We start from the raw sequence: 20,489 nt of genomic DNA, 5'->3' as shown, positions 1-20,489 counted from the left end.
AAATTCCCATTAACCTCCAGCGTTAGTCATTTATCGGACAACAAAAGACGTGTTTGTCGGAGAGTTCTCGTCTTATTTCTGCCTCATTTGGAGATGATTTTCAGGGCGATTGCAGGTGAACAAAACATTAACAGGCTGCTTCTGTCATGACCTGGTTGAAGAGTGATGTGGAAAAGTTGGATCCACTTTTGACTCATCGGGCTCTTTGGAAATGAAACAGCGGAGGATAAAGTTAGTGAAGCTGATGAACTGATCGGTCTGGTTATCTGTTGCTGAAGTTGTGGAGCGCAGTGTTATCGTTTGTTGACTTCCCTCCCAAATGAAACAATAGACGCCGCGTAGATATGAGGAGCTGTATCAACAGTACAGCTTCCTCCAACGTCCCACAACTTGTCACATCCTTTTTCTGGAAGTTTATAAAAAAAAGATCCGGAAAGATAAAAAGAATTACATCCTGTTGATACGAGAGCTGTTAGCTTCAGCTGCCCGGTGATGACATTACATAGAAAACGTTACAGCTGAATGAAACCTGACAGGAAGTAGCCCTGAGCGTCCGGCCGTCCATTATGGATGTTGAATTTCTTGTCAAAATGACGGCTGTAACAGTTCCTGATGCTCCTGAGATGCTGTAAAGAATGTCGCTGACGGATGGATGTCTTTCTGCTCTCGATGGGTCGCTTACATCATTAGATTCATTCCTGCCCCACTTGTTGACCCAGAAAACCTTTTCCAGTTCACTTCACATCTACTCTGTTTGCTTTTCTCCCCCCCCCCCCCCCCCCCCCCCCCCTCTGCTTGTGTCGCCTTCCAACTGCTTTTCAAGCTTTAATCAGCGCCGCTGTCCTCGCAGGTCGACTAATGGCCTCCCTCGGGCTGACGTGCACAACCAAGTTCGAGGCGCCTTTTTAGGATTCAAGTCTTTTTTTTTTTTTTTTTTCAACTTGAAATCCCCCGAGTGGGCAAGCCACAGGTGGAAATGATTAGAAGAGAGCAGAAAGAAGGAAAAGGTGACGAAAGGTCAGCGTTTGAAGGCGTTAGACAGCCGCTGTCACACTGTCAGTGGATTTCTATGCCCTCCTCCTACAGTAGCTCTGTCCAGTTCGTAGCTTCTTGAATAAACAGGAGGCCTCAGAGAGTCGGGGGAGATTCGCCCACACTCAGAGAACAGACTTTCCCTCTTCTGTTGTGTGTCTGTCCACTCGCATTTTGTCGGGCTAATTTAAGCATGGCCATGCAAACACGCAGACATCTATCAGTATGTACGCATCACCTGCACATCTGAGGGAGGGTTTGGTTTATTGGAGGGTCAGCGAGCATGTGAACGGAAACACGGAGTCATCTTTATCCAAACAGACGAACGTGTCAGAACGAGGGAGGACGGAAAAAACTGAGGCTGCTGATGTAAGAGGGAGCAAATGGGATGTTGAACAGATTAAAAGGTGGTAAAACAGAACTGGATTAAAGGAGGAAGTAGTTCTGAAATCAAAGGAACAAAACAGGGGAGACGACGTCGGGCAGGCATTCGGCCTGGGGTTGGTTTTAAAACGGAGTAAACAGGAGTGACGGCTGCAGCCTGCAGCTCGGTACTTTCTGAATGCTGGATGTCATCTCAGCTATCGAGGCTTCTGCAGTGATTTCCCCGACGTGCATGAAGCAGTCAGCTGCAGAGTCGGGCAGATGAGCACAAATGCCCCCCCGCCCCCCGATAGCTGCAGCCAATTCACACCTATGGGATCTCTCATTAGTCTGAAGCTAAAGGAGCGTTTAGAAACTAACACACTGCGGAAATCTGTGTTTATTTTCTGTGATGCTTAAGTAGAAGTTGAGAACAGGGATGTCTCCGACTGCCTTTCCCACATTTGTTTACATTGTTTCCAGAAATTTGGGTTTGGTAGAAAACAGCTGGGCTCACATTTCCTCCTCGAGGAGCCCCGTCGGTCGTCTGCTGCTCCTGTTGGAGGATGTTCACATGAAGTTTTTCAGCTCCTTCAGGTTGCACCGCCGAGCTGTTGAGTGCTGACCCGACAAACGGCGCCAGAATATTTAAAAAAACTTTGGTTACTTTTGCTCTGCAGCAAAGTCCAAACAATATTTGGAGATATTTCATTGAAATTAAGCCCAAAATCACAAATGTAGCTCAAATAGTTTTACCAACTCTGAAGGATATTTGACCCTCCAACCTTTATTTTGGATCAGGACACACAAACAGAGAGGAGCTTTTAGTTCATGGTGAGACATCAGAAGATATTTATACTTTATTCTGCTTTGGGCATCTTCAGGGTGAGTTGACAATGAGGAGGATTGTTCTCATTTTAGCTTTTATCAGCTACAAAAAAATCATGCTAATACCTTTTTTAATTCAACCAGAGAAGCAACTAAAGATTATTTTGATTATTAGATTGATAATCTAGATTGATTGTTACCTCCAGGAGCTGAAACCAGCAAATGTTGGGCATCTTTTGCTTGATTGAGCTGAACCGTTGTCAGGAAACGTCGTGGACGTCTGAGATGTGACAAAGAGTCCCGGGACTCTTGTCTTTTCTGAAAGATCACAAAGAAAAGAGGATACATTTTTTAACAACATCATTAAGCTTTTCAAAATCTTGGAAATCAAAGTAAAATAAATTCAAACACGTTCCCCGTGTTCAGTTGTCCCAGTTGGCTTCAGTTTTAAGTGTTTAAAAAACCATGAATGAGATTAAAACTGGTTGATTTCAGCAGGAAACTCTGAATTTTCATAATTATGAGAGCTCATCATCACACCATCACTGCTCGGGGATGTTTTGGGAACCAAAAGCGGGCGGGGAGCATCTTTATCGAGCACTTCCTGTTCTCTGCGCGGTTCAAATCATGAGAACGGACACTGAAATTGGTCCGAAGTGTCTCGACAATGATTGATACCAAAAAGGAGCTCTGAATACAGACCACACTGGTGGTCCTTATCAGCGACACATCCGGCCAAGATGTCAGCTGTTTGTGGACGAGGGAGGAGGCGGGTCACATGAGATGAAGACGTGCTTGTAATCCTGAGATCTTGTCTGTTTGTTTTTTTAACGTTTTCCAGAAACACTGACAGGCTTTGTGTGAAGAATCTCTGCAGAGAGAATCTGCGTTTGTTTTCTTTGATGCTTCAGAAAAGAGCCAGAGGCAAAAGATTATAAGTTGGACACCTCCGCTCTGGGATGATTCATCGAACTGTCCAACAAACCTCCAGAGCATTCAGCAGGAAACAACACAGGAAAGGATGAATAGCTGGAAAAACTGTTGTTGTTGTTTTGTCGTTTACTAAGCTTGTGTCTCTCTGCTCCCTTTGTCCTAATTGTGTTTAAACTGCCGTGTTAAGGCTCTCTGAGGAGCAGCAGCCTTCAGGAAAACTGAGCTATCTGAGCTGACTCTAAAAATCCTTCAGGACGGAAACTTTGATGTGAATTCATGAAAAAAAAACCTGACTGATTGAAATCAATCCTAATTGAACAATCTGGCATCCATCAAAGATCCTGAGATTGATCCTTTTTTTTTCCAATTCAAATAAAATACCTACAGTTTTGTGTTGACATTCAGAATGCGTTGATTGATTTCCAAATATCAATCAGGAATGAAGTAACAAGAAAAACATTCCACCTTAAAAATGTCCAGGTGACCTCTGACCTCCGGCTGAGGTAAACCAAAAAGGAGAACAACCAACCAGAACTTTAATGCAGCAGCTTTGTTTTAATGAAGCACCTGGCTGGAGGAACGTTTTCATAGTCGTGAAAATTTGTGCTTAATGTGTCGTGTTTTAGCGGCAGAAGCGGCTCTACTTGTCGGGAGTGGCTGTTGGTCGCCGTCCTAAAGATAAATGGATGGAGTTGTGAGGAAAAAAAAACCCAAACAAACAAAAAACGCTGCTGCACATCCTGGGTATGTTTGTTCAGCGGCTCAACTTTTATCCAGCTCTCAGAAACCGAGCTGGATCTGCAGAGTCCAGCTCTTCTGCGACTAAAGGTGCCAAATAATTTATGACTTCTGGGAGTTTCTCTAAAGTCCACTGGATTTTTGTTCCAAAGCCAGAAATCATATCAGGCAGACTGAGGAATGGCCGAGCCCTCTGTTATTGATCAGACAATCCCATGAACCTCGACAGATGTATCGTGGTCATTTTTCTGGCTGTGCAGGTCAGTAGATATTTCTGTTATTGAATCTTTAGAGGTGACGGGTGTTAATGAAATATATCTCCCTGTGTGCTGTTAAATTAACATTTTGTGCAGAACTCTCTGAGTTTGACTCAGAGAGAGGCAGAGCTGATGGACTAAACCACCAGGAAGGAAAATCTTCCTGCCGTTTGAAGACCAGTTCAGCAAAATGTGACTTTAGTTTATCCATAAATATATGCTGCGTGCTCAAGCGAATTATTTTAATAATGAAATATTTATTTCAGTGTATTTTACTTTGTATATTACATTTACTGGAATGTGCAGTATACCAATATTTACCAAGATGTGACTATGATAAAAAATTTTTACTTCTTGTGGGCAAAATGATCAATGAATTAATAACATAGATATTGGAGTCTATGGGAAAACGTCCCTTCTTCTCACTAGATTTATAAACCTGTTTAAAAAGGCAGGAGGGCCGACTGACTTTGTTTGACTTGATTTTGTTTTTTAGAGATGATGATCAGCAGCTTCCTGAATTATGAAAATAAGTTTCAGTTCTGTCAGTGTCGTTATATTTACCTGCCAGAGAGAGGAATGAAACAAACTGACCTTCTCTGTCATGGAGACGGCAGAGAAAGATATTATTGATCTTCTCTGCTATATTTTAATAATTATCTCTCAATAAGCTGAGATGATGAAGACCCCCCCCCCCCCCCCTCGACTTCAGCTGGATCAAACTGGGGTTTGTCAGAAACCGCCTTGATGTTTAGATGAGTCAAAAGAAAAAAAATCGATCTCATGCCGGCAGTCAGGAAGATTGATGTCAGAACTGGCCGTGACACGAGCAGACAGGCGGCGCTCTGAAGAGAGATTCATGGGTGCTAATGCTCGTCCAGGTCCAGATCCAGACTGCGTTATTAGTTCCAGGTCAACTCATAACTCATTAACAGCTTTCTCAATATTCCCGGTGGATGGAGATTGATTATTTGGTATTAAGGAAGTCCACCAACGTGCTCAGGCTCCGTTTGAGAAATCAGACCTGGAGACGTATCGACGGCCCCAGAGATGGATTAAATAGCTGGAATATTCTGCGCCGTACGTTTTCAGACGGTCTAATGAGTTTCTGGGCGGTCGGGAAGGACGAGGTGGTCCAGGATTTAATAAGACCACCAGTGGAGATGAAGCTCGGGCGAATGGGACTCTCTGAACCTCATTATGGAAACAGGCTTTATTTCTGATTGCCTGGCTGTGTGTGTTTGCGTGTCTGTGTGTGTCTGCACAGGTTCTGGAGGGCCTTACACCGTGTGCAGAATCAGACCTGTGTTGTTGGTAGGAAGGCAGAATTTTCCAGCTCAAACAGAAAACACAACGTGAAGTTGTGAGGTCGGGGGTGAACACGAGTCCGCTGAGGGGTGGAGACCTGAAACTTGAGTTTCTGTGGTTGTTGTTTGTTACAGAGGGAGGAGGAGGTGAACTTGACCTACAACGGTTAGCATAGCATGGAGGATCAGTGCTGTTGCCGTGGTTACGGACGTCCTAATGCAAGATGAGCATGGGGGGGCAGCTCATGTATGAGCTTCTGATCTGTCAGACTCCTCCTTTACGTTTAAATTCATACTCACTGGACCCTCCCCCTCAGAACGTGGGAAAAGGGAAAGCCCCCGAGGTCTCTGAGGAGAACCGCGTGGTTGTGGGATGATGACGAATTCCAGCTAATTGAGACCAGAGCCGACCTCAGTAGGAACCTTCTCTGTATCCTTCCTTCCTTCCTTCCTCCTTCTTTTGGCTGCTTCTTCTTCTGCTGTTTCTCCTTTTGCTTGCGTCTTCTTCTTCTTCACTCCTTCCTGATTCTGCTCTCTCTTCATCACCATCTTCATCCCGGCTTGCTTCTGTTTCTTCCTCCTCCTCTTCTTCTTCTGCTGTTTCTCCTTTTGCTTCCATCTTCTACGTCTTCTTCTTCCAAATTGCCAGAGGACGTCACTCTGTTTTTCCTCTTTTACTGAGATGAATTTATTGGACACGCTCATTAATGACGTCATCATTGGAGGAGTTTTCCGCCTCACCAGATCTGTAATGTCAGTCCAGAGTTAATTCAGAAGTTAGCAGCCAATCGGATGATACATCCAGACGAACCGGCTGTCATCTGCAGCCGTGAGGAGATTTTTCAAAGAGGGTTATTTTGGAAAACAACATGTGTATTGCTGACAAAATAAATCCATGCAGTTGTTTTTTGCTTATTAAACTATGCTGATATTTAGTTTGAAGTAGCATCACGGCTCCTGACCCAGATGCGGCAGCCTCTGTGGATTTGTGCGTTATGAGCTGACAAATAAGAACGGAATGGAGAGCAGATAATATTTCTCTCTCCTGACCTCTGCTGACTCACCACAGACTCTGACTTTGTTTATTGCCTTTGTTTTTGTCCGAGGATTATGGGATTTGCCTTTTCTCGGCGGACTTGATGATACATTACGGCAGCTGGATGCTGTAAAAGCTCTGTGTGATGAAAACGGTCGGTCACACGTCGCCTTTTGATGACACTCCTGCAGCAACACTTCTCATACACGCTCATTTCTAAAAGAGAAGCGTGTTTGTTTTTAGAAATTCACGTTTCAGTTTGAACTGCAGAGACAGAAAGTCTTTGCTGCCTTGTTGTCATGCAGCTGATACTAAGTGGTGTGCTGACTTTTTTTTTTTTTTTATCATCACATTTGAGCGACCTAAAACTGGATAACAAACCTCATCAGACTAGATCAGATTTTTTTTTTTTCTTCCCCTTGAAGGGTACTGCACCGCTTTTAACTGATGAAACTGATAAATACTTTTAGATGGTGTGATTTTTATGGCCTGTAGATTCAGTTGTTTTTTTTTTTAATCATATCATGTCACTGAGTGTGAAGAAGCAGCATTTATCTGCACCATAGAGATCCAACTTCCTCTTTCTTGGTTTCCTTTAAGTTCAGGTTACAAACTTTAAAGGTCTCTGCAGCTGTTCACTGAACTTTGAGGCAGCTTGTTGTCACTTTTGCTTTTGTTTGATATCATCAGAGACGAGACAATAGTTGTGTGAGCACAACACGTTTTAATGTCACTGAGATTAAATGTTGAGATGAATCACCAAAATCAAACACACGGCTCGTTGTCGAAGGTCAAATCAATACCCCTTCAAAAATAAAAAGCTCTTATCTGGTTTGATAATCTGATCTTTCTGCTCATGGATTCACCTCACAGGAAAAGCTCAGTGTTGATCACAAAGTTAAATCAAATGTAAATTTCGAAGCGGCTCAACAGCACGGTTTGGGGTTTTTTGTGAAAAGATAAAATACAATAGGCCAGTCATCTGTCAAACTTTATTTCTCTCCCATTAAATGATTTTAGAAGTTAAAACTGCAGCGTCTTCTACAAAGCAGCAGCGTTTATTATGTTCAGCTTCTCACATTAACCTTTGTCATCAAAAGCTCGTTGGGCTGCTTTTGCTTTGTATGATGATGGCAGGAAAGAAAAAGATTGTGCTTCCTGGTAGATTAGTCAACTAAAGGGCATAATTTATGAGGGGAATGTGAAGAGATCAGCATCGGTTTTCCCTGACGAGACAATTTGTTTGACAGTCAGCACAAAGAAATGCTGCATTTACTAGTCGCTCACAAGTTCGACAAAAACGTTTCCGTTAAGGTGATTAAAGTGTCCGTCCAGGTGACCGCTTCACCGCGGAGCACCGGGCCGGTCAGAAAAACCTCCAGCCAAACAAACTTATCAAAACATTTTCACCAGCGTAGAAAATCAATAAGCTCTCAGCTGAAGGTGATTACATTTGTGTCCTGCTGAGGCAGTAAAGGGGGAAGTTGTGTTATAGTGTGATGTAAAGAGACGAGAGTTGTGTTGGCGATGGTTCATTCTCGGGACCGTTGACCCGAATTTACTGGACATGAAACTTCAGCCTGCAGTTTGACCACGTCAGGACCGTTGGCAGCTCAGCTCCCACTGCTGCAGACACCCGACTGGTCATGGAGAATCTTCACTGTCTGAGATGTTTGTTGCTACGAAGCTGGATGTGACTCCCGACGTTCAGCTTCATACGCTTTCCAAACTAACTACAACTGGCAGCTTTTTCCTGTTCCTGTTGTGCCACAGTGCTGCGACGTTAGTGTGTGTCTGGCAGCATCTTCCCAGTAGTGTTGCAGTGTTGCACTCTGGTGAAGGGTAACTGGTGTGTGTGTGTGTGTGTGTGTGTGTGTGTGTGTTCTGTGGTTTGCTGAACCAGGTCGAGCTCTTCAAAGAACGGCCGTAAAAGCTCGGGATCTGAATCGGATGCTGTTCAGACTACACACTATAATTATGTCCCAACAAATTCCTGCCTACACACTCCTTTAGAAACGAAGTGTGTGTGTGTGTGTGTGTGTGTGTGTCGGGTGGTCGTTCCTGTATACAGTTGATGTCTCTTTGGGGGCTTTATAAGCTGCATGTTATATCACGTTAACATTGTGTTCAGGCTGTTGATGTTTGTGTGGCCATGTCGGTGTAATATTTACACAGATGGTTGTGCGAGAGTGTGTGTTAGCATGTCTTTGTGTGTGTATTGGCAGCTTATCTTTTCTATGCTCTTCTCACACACAAGTTTCTTTGGTCTCAATTGGATGTGAAAGGAAATCCCATGTCTGTAAGGCTTCCACTGCAGGAACAGACGTGTGTGTGTGTGTGTGTGTGTGTGTGTGTGTGCGTGTGTGTGCGTGTGCGTGTGTGTGCGCGCCACACTGGATTAACCACACAGTGTGAGCAGGAACAGTGAGGCTGTAAAGGGGAGATTCAAAGTGAAAACAGAGCCGGAACAAGACGGATGATGGGACGACGAGAACGAGTTCAAGATTGATTGAAAATGTCTTTTAATTCCAAAACAAAACATATTTGGTTTACAGAAAAAAGAAAAATCTCCCGACGCTTAATTAATCCCCAATTCAAAAACGCTGTTCTGATTTTTCTAACCTCACTCTGCTCGTGTTTTTGGAGCGCCGCTCTTCCAGCGACTGTCACATTTTCTGCATAATGTGTTTAAGATAAGGTGATCCCTTTGGAGTCGCTGGCAAGCAGAAAACAAAAGGCTCCTCCAGACTAATATTAATAGATTGTTGCTGTTTTTATTTTTTTATTTTTTTAATTCTAACACTGCTAGCAGACGATTTTTCCTCCTAAAATCTCGTGTTTTTGAGCAGCAGCGAGGAAAAGCTAATGATACTGTAAATCTGCCTGATATCAGACAACAGGTTTTGTATTTCATCTTAAAGAGCTTGAAACAAACTGGCAATAATGATGATCACACTTCCCCAGAGCTCCCGTTCACAACTTTACATCACTTGATATCTACACAATAATAAACTTTTAGAATAATCGAGAATCATAAAGTCGACTGCTTCAGTCTGACCGGATGATCCGACCCCTGATTTATGGTTTGTTTTCCTCTAAATGGGAACATCGTTTGAAATTATTTTCCACGAAGAACACTTGAAACTAGAGACTAAAAAAAGTCTACTGAGCTAATAGATCAAGTGAGAAACAGGGACAATTTTCCATTGATTTCAATACAATCTGGACAATCTCCCATCATCCATTGTGTCATCAGTTTTAAAGTTATCTCCACATCAGAACTCACATCACTCGTCGCCCAGACTATACGTTGTTAGTACTTGAATTACGGCCAGAAGCTTGTTTCATGCAGGCCATGGCCTTTGACCTTTGACCTTTGACCGCAAAAATCCCGACTGGTTCATACTTGTTTCTGAGTGAAGGTTTGTTCCCTGGAGTTGTTTCTGAGAAAAAGAGAACTGGCGAGGGTCAGATGACCTCGATATTAAACTCCCTCTGGACGCCGACAGCCGGCAGCTCGGAGGCATGAAAGGCGGGAACTTTGGCGGCGTGTCCTCCATCGCCGGGCGGAACGAGGTCGAGGTGTTGTAACAGAAATGAGTGTGAAATAGTTGATCTTACTCAGCTCTTTGTCAACAGTGAACCGGTCTAACCGGCTCACCTGGTGATCCGTGTTCAAACATCAGCCGAGCACACGGCGCCGGTTTCACCACGTTTCATCATTAATTGCACATTGTGCCGCCGTACTTACCTCGACCTGGCAGCTGCTCGCCCCCCCTCCCTCCTCGCCGTTCGATGAGGCGCCGGCTTCGTGGCGAAGTCATTAAAGGGAGAGAAAGCTGAGCTGCAGAGGCTTCAGCTCTCTGTACCGCCTTGCTCTCATGGCTGGCATTTCTCAGATAAGAACCAGCCAGCAAAACTGATTTACAAGGCTCCTCTGTGTGTGTGTGTGTGTGTGTGTGTGTGTGTGTGTGTGTGTGTGTGTTGATTTAAGACTCAAAGTGTAATAAACCATCATGAAATACTCGAGTAGCAAAAAACACATCAAGCTGCAAATTGCATCACAGCTTTCAACACTAGTTCTCCATCTGTCATACAGCCGTGTGTGTGTGTGTGTGTGTGTGTGTGTGTGTGTGCGTGCAGCCTTTTTTTTTTTTTTTTCAGGGTGTGTATTATATTTCTTCTCCTGTAGTTTTTATAGGATGTATATATTTACTTCCCGCCCTTTCCTTAACGCTCTCTGCTGAAGTCATTCGATACAGGCATCGATATCTCGGACGGGAATTCCAAGAATGTCGAAGTGTTAACTCCTTTTTTTTTTTTTAAATTAGATTTTCTTACTTTTCTTTTTATCCTCATTCCTGAACATCCTCAGAGAGGAACTTGACACTGAAGCTTCTTTTCGCTCATCAGCTCAGGTGGAATGTTTTCCACGTCTGGCCACGCCCAACTGGTTCGCCGCTGTGAAGGCACCAGTTGGTTTGTAATTTGTCTGTCAGCCATCTTGGTTTTTTTATTTTGTATTTTTGGAGCCATATTTGGAGGAGAAGGTGAATTTGACCCAGTCTGCACTCGACCCTGATTGGGGGGTGTGCAGTCTGTCAGTCACACAGTAGCCACGCCCCCTGATCGATGCACATCTTTCTGGTCTGTTTTCCTTTAAGATATGAACCTCATGTGAAGTTTTGTATTTTCTAACTCATTCTTTCTTCCATGTCAACAAGTGAAATGCCTTTTTTTTTCTGTCCTCAAACTTGGGAAGCTCTCCACATGTAACCTTCCCAGTCAGTTGTGTTTATTGCTGCGTATTTTAGTCGTCGACAAGCCCGATTAGAAAAGCCTCCCAAGCTGTTGTGTGGGGTTTGGTGCAAGAAGGTGTTGAAAAAGTGGCGGAGACAAAGTTAATGGTGCGTAACATAAAATAAAGACAGTAAATATCTCAAAGGTGTAATCATGCTGTCATTCTGTCTTCTGTTATAAAGTATTTAATAAAGAACAGGAATTACTGTCACAGTTATTTCCTCCATCTGTCTGAACTCGTCTATGATTCACTTCTAAATAAGAAGCTAAAATCTTTCCCATATGGCTCCGCTCTACTCTTCAGGGAAATGTCCCAAATGCAAACACTTCTGGTTCCTTTACGAATGAAACTTCAGACTAATGAGACTCAGAAACAGGAACAGGGCCGGTCCTGGACGCCGGAGGTCTGACTAAGACCTCAGGTTGTTCTTTGCTGCGATCCAGACGGTTTTATTTGGCGCTGGGTGGTTGCAGGATCGACGGTTGGATGAATGCATAATATCCCGTTAATTAGAGTGAATTCCTTTCTGTAAGTAACTTGGACAAAGTGTTTGTTTGTAGCTGGATGTCCAGGTCTGTAATAAATGGGGCATCTGGAAGCAATTAATCCCCTCTTTCAGTCGTTAGTGACTCTGTCATCTTAGATTTATTACAGCGGCAATTAATTGAAGAGCCGATCGACCGAATAGAATCAATAGTTTGTTCTGTTTTTGTATGATTGTAGAAGAAACGTCTTCGGGTTTGGACTGTTTGTGCTGGAGGGTTTTTACAGAAGGCTGAAGTTGGCTTGATGATCGCTGACAGTCGGGTTCATAAAACCTCTGAGGAGTGCCCTTAAAGGTCGACCTGTGAAAGTCTGTCTGTTTGTAAAATCATCTGTGAAACCAGCTTTTAGGACTTCCTGAACTTTGTGATGTCACAAAAATGCAGAACTGCCATCTAGCCTCACCGTTTTTTTTTTTTTGGTTTTTTTTTTCTCTTTTGGTGTTTTACCTGAAATCTGCTGTATTTTTATTGGCTCACTCAGAGAACAGCCAAGAGCCAATCAGAGGGGAGGCTCATCTCCTCTCTTCTGATTGGCCAATTGACTCTTTAAATTTTACGCACCAGGTTCTGCCCCGTCGGCAGAAACCGCCTCCGAACAGAAACATGGTGTGGGAGTCTCTGCATAATTAACCTTCTTTTCAAACCGGCTCTTCACACCTTGTGGCTTCGATTTAGCTTCATTTACATGTTTTAGCTCTAATTGACCATTCAGACTGCCGACGCTCTCACAAAACCGCCGCGGGGAGGATTCTAACAACGGTCACACCTCGGCTAAAAATAACCCACAGAAGGGTTTTTCTGGGAGCTGATGAAGTGCTTTGAGAAGTGGAATAAACGATGAAACCTTTTCTGTTCTGTGCAGGAGAAGAGCGAGCCGGTTCATGTCGTCGGAGTTCAACAGGCCTGAACGCTGAGCAGGTGAGGAGAGAAAAAACTTTTTCAAACTTTATTTTGAACACAGTCAATAATGCAGATCAGTCACGTGTCGGTTCTCCTTAAATGAACTGAAGCTGACTTCAGTGGATTAACAAATGAACAACGTTAGTTCAGATATGAAGACATTTAGAGCATCAGAGGCTTTGGAGCTGATTTTTCATCATGACTGCTCCAAAGAATGAGCAGAACTCCCGATCAGATAAAGACAGAAAGTTCCTCTCGTGTGTTTGGGTTGTTCAACGTTTCTTTGGTTTTTATTGTGTGACATTCAGTTAGTCTTTACTGTAGAATCCGCTGAGGTTCTGAACAAATTGGTGAAATTTGGAATATGACAACTTTTTTTCATTTGAGTTCCATAAAAGTTTTTGTTTGAGACACACAAATTAGGAATTTCTTTCTCGGAGTGAATGTCTCGACTTTTTGGATTCGGGAAGCAACACGAGCCATCTGAGTGTTTTCCGTCCACCCAACGACTTGCTCTCATTTCTTTTCTGTTGTGTAATGATCACCGGAGTCTGAAGGGACGGTGGGTGCGACCTGCTGTTTTACTGATGAATTCCTCCTCTCAGACAAAAGGCTCTTGCTTCTCCGTCTGTTGGTTATGTCATATAAATTTCCCATAAAATCAGTTCATTAGACCGGAGTTGCTGTGTCAACACGCAGCATTGCAGAGCTGTTAACCTAATTATTTCAGTTGTGTAACGCACATTTTTCTTCCTCCGGCCGCTCTCTTCGTAACACAAAGAGGCTGTCGGGGTTATGGAGGGCGGCAGGAAGACGAGCGTCGCTGCTACAGGAAGTAGTTCAGCTGTAATAATAAACTCTTTTGGGAAATGTGCTGGTCAACATGAGTATACGTTTAACTAATGAGTTATTATTGTGTACTTCACTCAAACGCAGCAGCAGCTGGAAATTAAACCTGTTTTTGGGTCAAACCAGCGACACGGAAAGCCTGAAACTTACATTGTTGATATCCAGTTTAATTGCTGGCAGTCTTGCAGGCAGACAGCTGGATGTGTGATTAAAAAACAATTAAAAAACAAACAAAAAGAAAACACACCGTTTGTACGGCGAAGGTCCGTCGTAGGTGAAAGAGAAACACGGAGGGAATCTCCTGCAGAAATGATGTTTTCATACTGACTGATGGAGATCTGACATCAACACGACTCGACACCTCCTGATTAAAAAGCTCTTTACGGAGCCTTTTAAAGGTCCATTCGTTCTGAAGGTGGAAGAAGAATTAAATTCATGGATAACATTCGGAGCAGAAAGATTAAGTTAGTGAGAAATTGATGATTTATTGCTGTGAAAATGGACTTTGACTAAATTTACAGATAAGTGTGGAGCAAATTTGAGGTTGTATCAACCGGCATGGATCGCTTCAGGACTTATTTGATTTGTTATGGTTCTGGATTTGTCCTTCCTGGGTCATCCTGGGTTTGGGGAAGGTGGGAATTGAACCGACAACTGTGGAGTCTTCAGTCTCAGGTGGTGATGCTGAGAAGCATCGGGCCAATGCTGAGCCAACAGAAAGTCAAAGCAAAATCTATAATCATAAGTTGAAATGCAAAACAGTGCAATAATTTTGCATCTCATTGGTGTTTTATTGACCTTAAAAACAAGTTTCTGTCTCTCACACACACACACACACACACACACACACACACACACACACACACACACACACAAATACTCCCACCTTCCTCTGGGAGGTATGCAGGAAAGCATGGGTTTGTTTTGCAGGAAGAAGTTCAGTGTGTTTGCATCTTTATTTGTGTGTGTGGGTGTTTGTGTGTCTCGGAGGGGAGCTACAGCTGTGAAGGCTGGCTCAAAAATGTAAACTACACACACACAGACACACAAACTGGGGAAGACAGGGACTGTCTTTATAACTGTCAACATAGCTAACATTTCCTTTCTGCTCCAGAAAAATCTTCCTCTTCAGGACTCGATGTTGCAAGTGTGTTGTCGCTGTATGTGCGACTAAAAGTTGATGTGTGTTAGCTGTGAAATGTCGTTAGGAGCATGTGTGAGAGTTAAATAAGCCTCAGAATTCTTCTCTTTTCTGCCGCCGGCGCCGGCGCTGCACTGAACCAGGCTGGTAGACCCCCCCACCTGATGAAGGCCTGATGAGGTGGATCAGTTGGGAGGACCAATTATTCCGGCTCGGCTCGGATTACACCGTGCGTGGTATGAAAACAGTGTGAACACACCTGAAACTGTCCAACCTTCCGCTCCTCCTTCGCTCTGCTTCCACGTTCCACATTTTAATGGAAAATGTTATCGGTTTCCTCACGTGCCCTGATTTTTGGTGCAGCGAGAGGGAGACTTGGTGATGTCGTTGCAGTGCAGATTGTTACGCTGCTGTGGTCTGAAAAACAGACGTGGCTTTAATGATGTTGGGAAATTACTTCTTATTTATTCAACCTGCCCGATCAAACACTTTTATCTTTGTCATGACTTTGAACAACAGAAACGACAACCAGAGTCTGAATGCCCCCAAAAAAATGAATGAAAAGTTCCAGTCTTTTATTTTGAAGAAGATTCTTTTTTTTTGTGGATTTAATCTGTGTGCTTCTACATCTCCTCCATCAGACCAAATCATGACCTGATTTACTTTTAGACAACATGGGACCTTTAAATTTCTTCCATTCATGAGAATCTTCTCCAGTTTAATGTTAATAGTTCATCCTCTCCTCATTACGTCTCAAAATATTCTAGGTTTAGTCTGAATATTATGTGTATATATAATTCAATATTTCATTAAATATTGTATGAGGGGGCTGGATTTGAATTCAGAGGCAGTAACACTGGAGGTGACCAAAAGTGGACGGACACTGAGAGAATGAATCCACCAAAGTACTGACGGCTGAAGAGAGGCTAATATCAGCGGCGGTATATATTTATACGTTTGGGCTGGCCTAATGACAGGAGTGAGTCCTACAATGACAGATTGATTATGGCGGGGGCGGCCAACATGTCATCGTGCTTCGCTCATGAAAAGTTTGCCTCATCTGTAAATGTGCTGATGCACTTCTTCACCGGGGAGGAGGAGGAGGGGGGGGGGGGGGGTCGGGTGGGGGGTGATCTCTCTCTCTTATCTCGCCTCCGTTATTATATCCCAGCATTCAGATGGGTACAGCATGAGATGAAAGAATCAGTTTGTATTGAACATGGTTGAATGCAGTGCTGATGAAAGCTCATGCTGATAATAGCTTTTTCATTATGTCCTTAGTCGAGCTTGGCATTTCATTTTCTCCTGCAGAGAAGTTCTGACTCTCGCAGCCGCAGCTTCAGGTGAGACTTGTGTCTTTTCACCGCAGTTTGGTGGTTTGTTATGTGGAATATTATTATTTTACCGAGCTCTTCTGCCCAATTAGGCTCAGGGGAGCAGCATTGGGGGGTTATTTATTTACTCCAGAGAAAAGATCAAGATTATGTTTGAAATCAAGATTGTTCTTTTAATGGAGCCGACACCTGTTGTTTGCGGATGAAGCCGCAGGGCGAAGCAGCGATGGGCGCCCCATCAGAAAGAGTTATTTGGCCAAGTAGTCTGTCACCTTTTATTTGACATTCAGTCTTCAAAGTTTAAAAGGGCCGATCAGCTTGAACTGGTGACCTCAGAGTGAAGTGGAGGACCGTAGACGGGAAAGTGTTGCTGACCTTGAACTCTGAAAAGCAGCTTGTGCAAAAAAAAATCAGACGGCGTGACGTGAACTCTACAACCTCGTCATCTTCGGGGCTGTCCGATAAACCACCGCTGAGCAGGAGGGTATGAAATCCACTGGCTCTGTTTCAGGGGCAGCCTGCTGACAGCCAAAATGTTTTTATATGAAGGCTGCATCAAGGCGGGTTAAACTTGGCAAGACAATAAATACTGTTGAGTCCGGTTTGAATAATGCTCCCTTCAGCTTCAGGCAGGATTTTCCGATTCTTTGAAGTCATCGTGACATTAATAGTTCTTTCTTCACAATGTAGGATGACGTTATTCACATCAAGCGTTGCGTCCTCGTATTTATAATTGGCCAACGTCGTGCCAGATGACTTCGTACAAACTTGACCACCCTGTTTTCCGTTAGCTGGATCCTCCAACGCAAAGGAACAAATGAGCAGACAATTCCTGTCTTAACACAAACTGACAAACGACACTAATAAACCAGCGAAGATCGTTTTTACTCACAGCAGACACCTCGAACTTGGAGAAGAGCAGTTCGTCACCATCAGGCCGGCTGTTCCTGACTCCCTCTTTCCTGAGGAATGTCAGTCATGTTGAGCAGAACCAGATGTGTTTGCACCCACCGCTCTTCCTCTCCACCCCCGTTTTGCTGCACTTCTGTCTCTGTGTGGGTTTCGAGTCAGATTGAGATATTTTAGGAAGTTTGCATTTAGTTTTTATTTCTCAGAAATATATTCTGCTGCTGCTGCTGAGAAAACTTCCAATCATCAAGGCTTTCATTTCTCCACTGCTTGTAAAGTCTGTGGGACTAATGAGTCCATAGTTTCAAATCTTCTTCAGTCCAGAATGATGTTGGATCTGGACTTCCTCCAGAGTCGGTACTGTCAGAACTGCTGCAGATCTTTCTGGACAAGTTGACGTTAAATGGGACCAGTGAGGTCAAAAATTTTTTTTATTTTTTTTTTCTTCCATTTGGGCAAATGGACAACAAGACTGTGGTTGTACTTTCCCATAATGAATGTGTGGAGGAAAATGAATGCGAAGCAGTTGGTGTTCAGTCATCCTTGACTTGGGGAAATGAAAGGGTATAACTGTATTGTTGCCAGATAATATTAGTTTTTACATCCGTAGAAATTAGCTTTCGCAGAGGCGGATGGATGTGAGCAAACGGAAGACGCTGAGGGACAAAAGGGAAGCACAGATAGAAAGATCTGCACAGATGGATTTGAGGTGCTGCAGAAGTTTTTTTGTTTTGTTTTTTTTTTTTGTCTTTACTCCTCCCTGCTCTCACTTATTGGATTTTCAGTCAGTGTATCTTAGATTCGTCTGCCCTCCCATCTTTTTCTCATTTCCTCCCCTTTACCTCTCTCCAAACATATCTCTGTAAACAAAGAAATCCCTCCGCTAGCATGGATCAGTTTAGTTTCCACTTCATCTTTGTGTCGGCGGCCTTGATCAGAGCGTGCCGATGCAGCAGCTCGGATCGGCTTTGCTCTTCACGTCTTTATCTGTCCTCTGTCCTCCCTTCACTGTCCCACCCCATCCTTGTCCTTTTTCCTTCTGACCTCCTCATTTCCTCCACTTTCTTTTCTGATTGCTCCCGTCATGTCTTTTAAAGCATTTTACTCATTTTTTTCTTTCTTTCTTTCTTTTGTGAAGGAATCAGGTCGAACACGTCTAATCAGCCACACAGCTAATCTGAGCTGTGTCACGTCTTTTTAAAGGATCCATAATTTATCAAACGCAGGCTGAAATATCTGCCCCATTTCTACAGAGGAGTCATTACCCCCCTGAACTCCGGGGCAGAGCAGCACACAGTTCGGTTTACAGAAGGATTTTGTCCTGCATGCCTTTGCCCTCATAAACAAACTGATTAACTGTGTGTGTGTCCTTGTGTGTGTGTCTTTGTGGGTCCTTTGATCTGGTGACACAAAGCAGAAGTGGCTTTGCTCCCAGCAGATGAGGAGAGAGAGATAGGAGGGGGATGAAAAAAACAACAACAAAAAAAGAGAGGTGTTGTGTTTGGGAAATGGGTCAAGAGGAAGTTGAGATTGTGCTTTTAAGTGTGTGTGTGTGTGTGTGTGTGTGTGTGTGTGTGTGATGTTTCTCAGCTGAGGCCGCGTTGTCAGTCAGAATGGGAATTTTGGTGGTGTGTATGTGTTGATGGTGCATAACTTAATTCCACAGGGAAGAAAAAGTAACAGCCTCCGTTTCCTGTCCTAATTGCTTAAAATCCTACACAAATAAGCCTACACACACACACACACACACACACACACACACACACTGGTCTACACACTCATTTACACATCCTATGTTTAAAAAGGACTTATGCAGATAAGTTTAGCATTTGCATAGTTTTAACATTCATTATCTATTTTGACAGAACAGCTAATACATCTTTTTCACAGCACACACTCCTGGTTTCTTCTTCTGTCTCTCCTTTTTTTTTTTTTTTTTTTTTCCCGCCTCCGCTGTCCTCAACACCTCTTCCCTCGGCTTTCTGCGTCCTCATCGTTGCCGTATCGAGATGTTTTGTCTCATGCATTATTAAGCAGTTGCCTGCTTGCAGATCCAGCGGACGCGAGGCCGCATTAGCATTCATTAGCACCTTCCACCTGATGGGTGTTAGCGCTCAGAGTTAGCTGCTTTAGCTGCCGTTTTCATCAACGTTTTGAAGCTCCGCAGACCGGAACGCGAGGTCGTCCCCTGAAGTCGCCACTCATCGGTGGTGTTGTGTTCACACGACAAAAAATCCGATTTTCATCCTCCATCTTTGATCTCAGTCAGAGGGATGACGTCATCAGTGAACAGCGGTAGATGTCACTTGGTGGTAATGGGGAGGGTTTCCGTGGGAACCGGTCGTGAACTCTCGCCGCTGGTTTTGTTTAACAGGGCGTTTAGCTGCAGCTGAGACCTGCAGACCGTTTCTAAGTGGACTCGTGAAGGAACGGCGCTGTTTTTCCCCCCGGAGGTGGTGGAGACCAAAAACAGAGCTCACTTCTGAAACCAGATTCTGGATGTAAACTCTGAAAAGTGAAGCCGATACTGAAGTAAACCTGCCTTCTAACTAAAAGAAGTCAGATTGTGTTGAAGTCTATGGGAAAATGTCCTTCCTCCTGATGAGTTTATGGTCTCAGTGATGTTCATACTTATTTAGACAACCTCCTACATTTAGGTTCATCCTTGAAGGTAACAACTCTTTGTGTTGATAAATTGTTGTTGAATGTTTTTGTCTTTCAGTCTCAGTCTCTTTGTGTCAGTGTGTTTTCATATTCAGTTCCAGTTGTGTGTGTGCTCAGAAGTGAAAGTGTGTTTGGGTCTTTGTCTGTGGACATGGCTGCCATTGTTCGCCTGTCTCTGTTGGCACATCATGACACATGACCCACTGTGTGTGTGTTTTCCTGGCGTAGAGGTCAGACGGGGAGCAGAGGGGACGTCACTGTCACAATCTGGACCTGCTGAGTCTGTCTGTCCTCCGTCTGCTTCGCTTTTATTACAAGATGGAGCCAAAAACTGAAAATAAAAATCTAAATATCACCAAAAATCCACGTGATGAAAGCTTTGCTCTTTAACTCAGTAATGTGCAGCTTTGGCCTGCTGCCTTTTGCTGCCATTTGCTGATTCACAGCAGAGTCAGTTATTGAATCACGTTGAAGAGGAGATTGGAAATGAAGCCGGGGGGTCAGCGGAGGGTGAACGGAGGGAAGGACGCTGCTGAAATTTTAATAAAACTCATGGAAATGTTTCAGATGCTTTCAGGAGAAGAAATGTCTTCACTGGCTTTTGTTCCGATTTAATATCTGACGAGACGCCGCTGACAGTTTGAGTCCAACTTTTTTATTAGTTTTGACAGAAAAACTAAAAGTGACGACGACAGAAGGAAGTCAGAAAGTGAGACTAATGTGTGCTGCGTTCACAGCTGTCAAGTAAATAACACAGAGGTCACTGTCTTATTAATGTGTCAGGATGGTGGAAAGATGAGACGTCGGCGTCTCATCAGGGAATTGTATGTCCAAATCTGGTAGATGTCCCTG

At 43.7% G+C, this 20,489-nt stretch overlaps 1 protein-coding gene across 4 annotated transcripts in view; it reads left to right on the top strand.

Moving 5' to 3' along the window:
• LOC115036591 (plexin-B2-like) overlaps positions 1-20,489 on the top strand; it is a 106,871-nt gene that overhangs the window by 18,893 nt on the left and 67,489 nt on the right. For all 4 annotated transcript variants that reach the window (XM_029494810.1, XM_029494813.1, XM_029494812.1 and 1 more), the window contains exon 2: positions 12,703-12,758. The gene's annotated coding sequence lies outside the window, so the exon portion shown is untranslated. The remainder of the gene's footprint in view (positions 1-12,702; positions 12,759-20,489) is intronic.

This window comes from Echeneis naucrates, chromosome 23 (assembly GCF_900963305.1).
Source record: "Echeneis naucrates chromosome 23, fEcheNa1.1, whole genome shotgun sequence".
In the NCBI taxonomy this organism is placed as follows: Eukaryota; Metazoa; Chordata; class Actinopteri; order Carangiformes; family Echeneidae; genus Echeneis; species Echeneis naucrates.
Note: the sequence above shows the minus strand (reverse complement) of the source record. Positions and strands in the feature narration are given on the sequence as shown.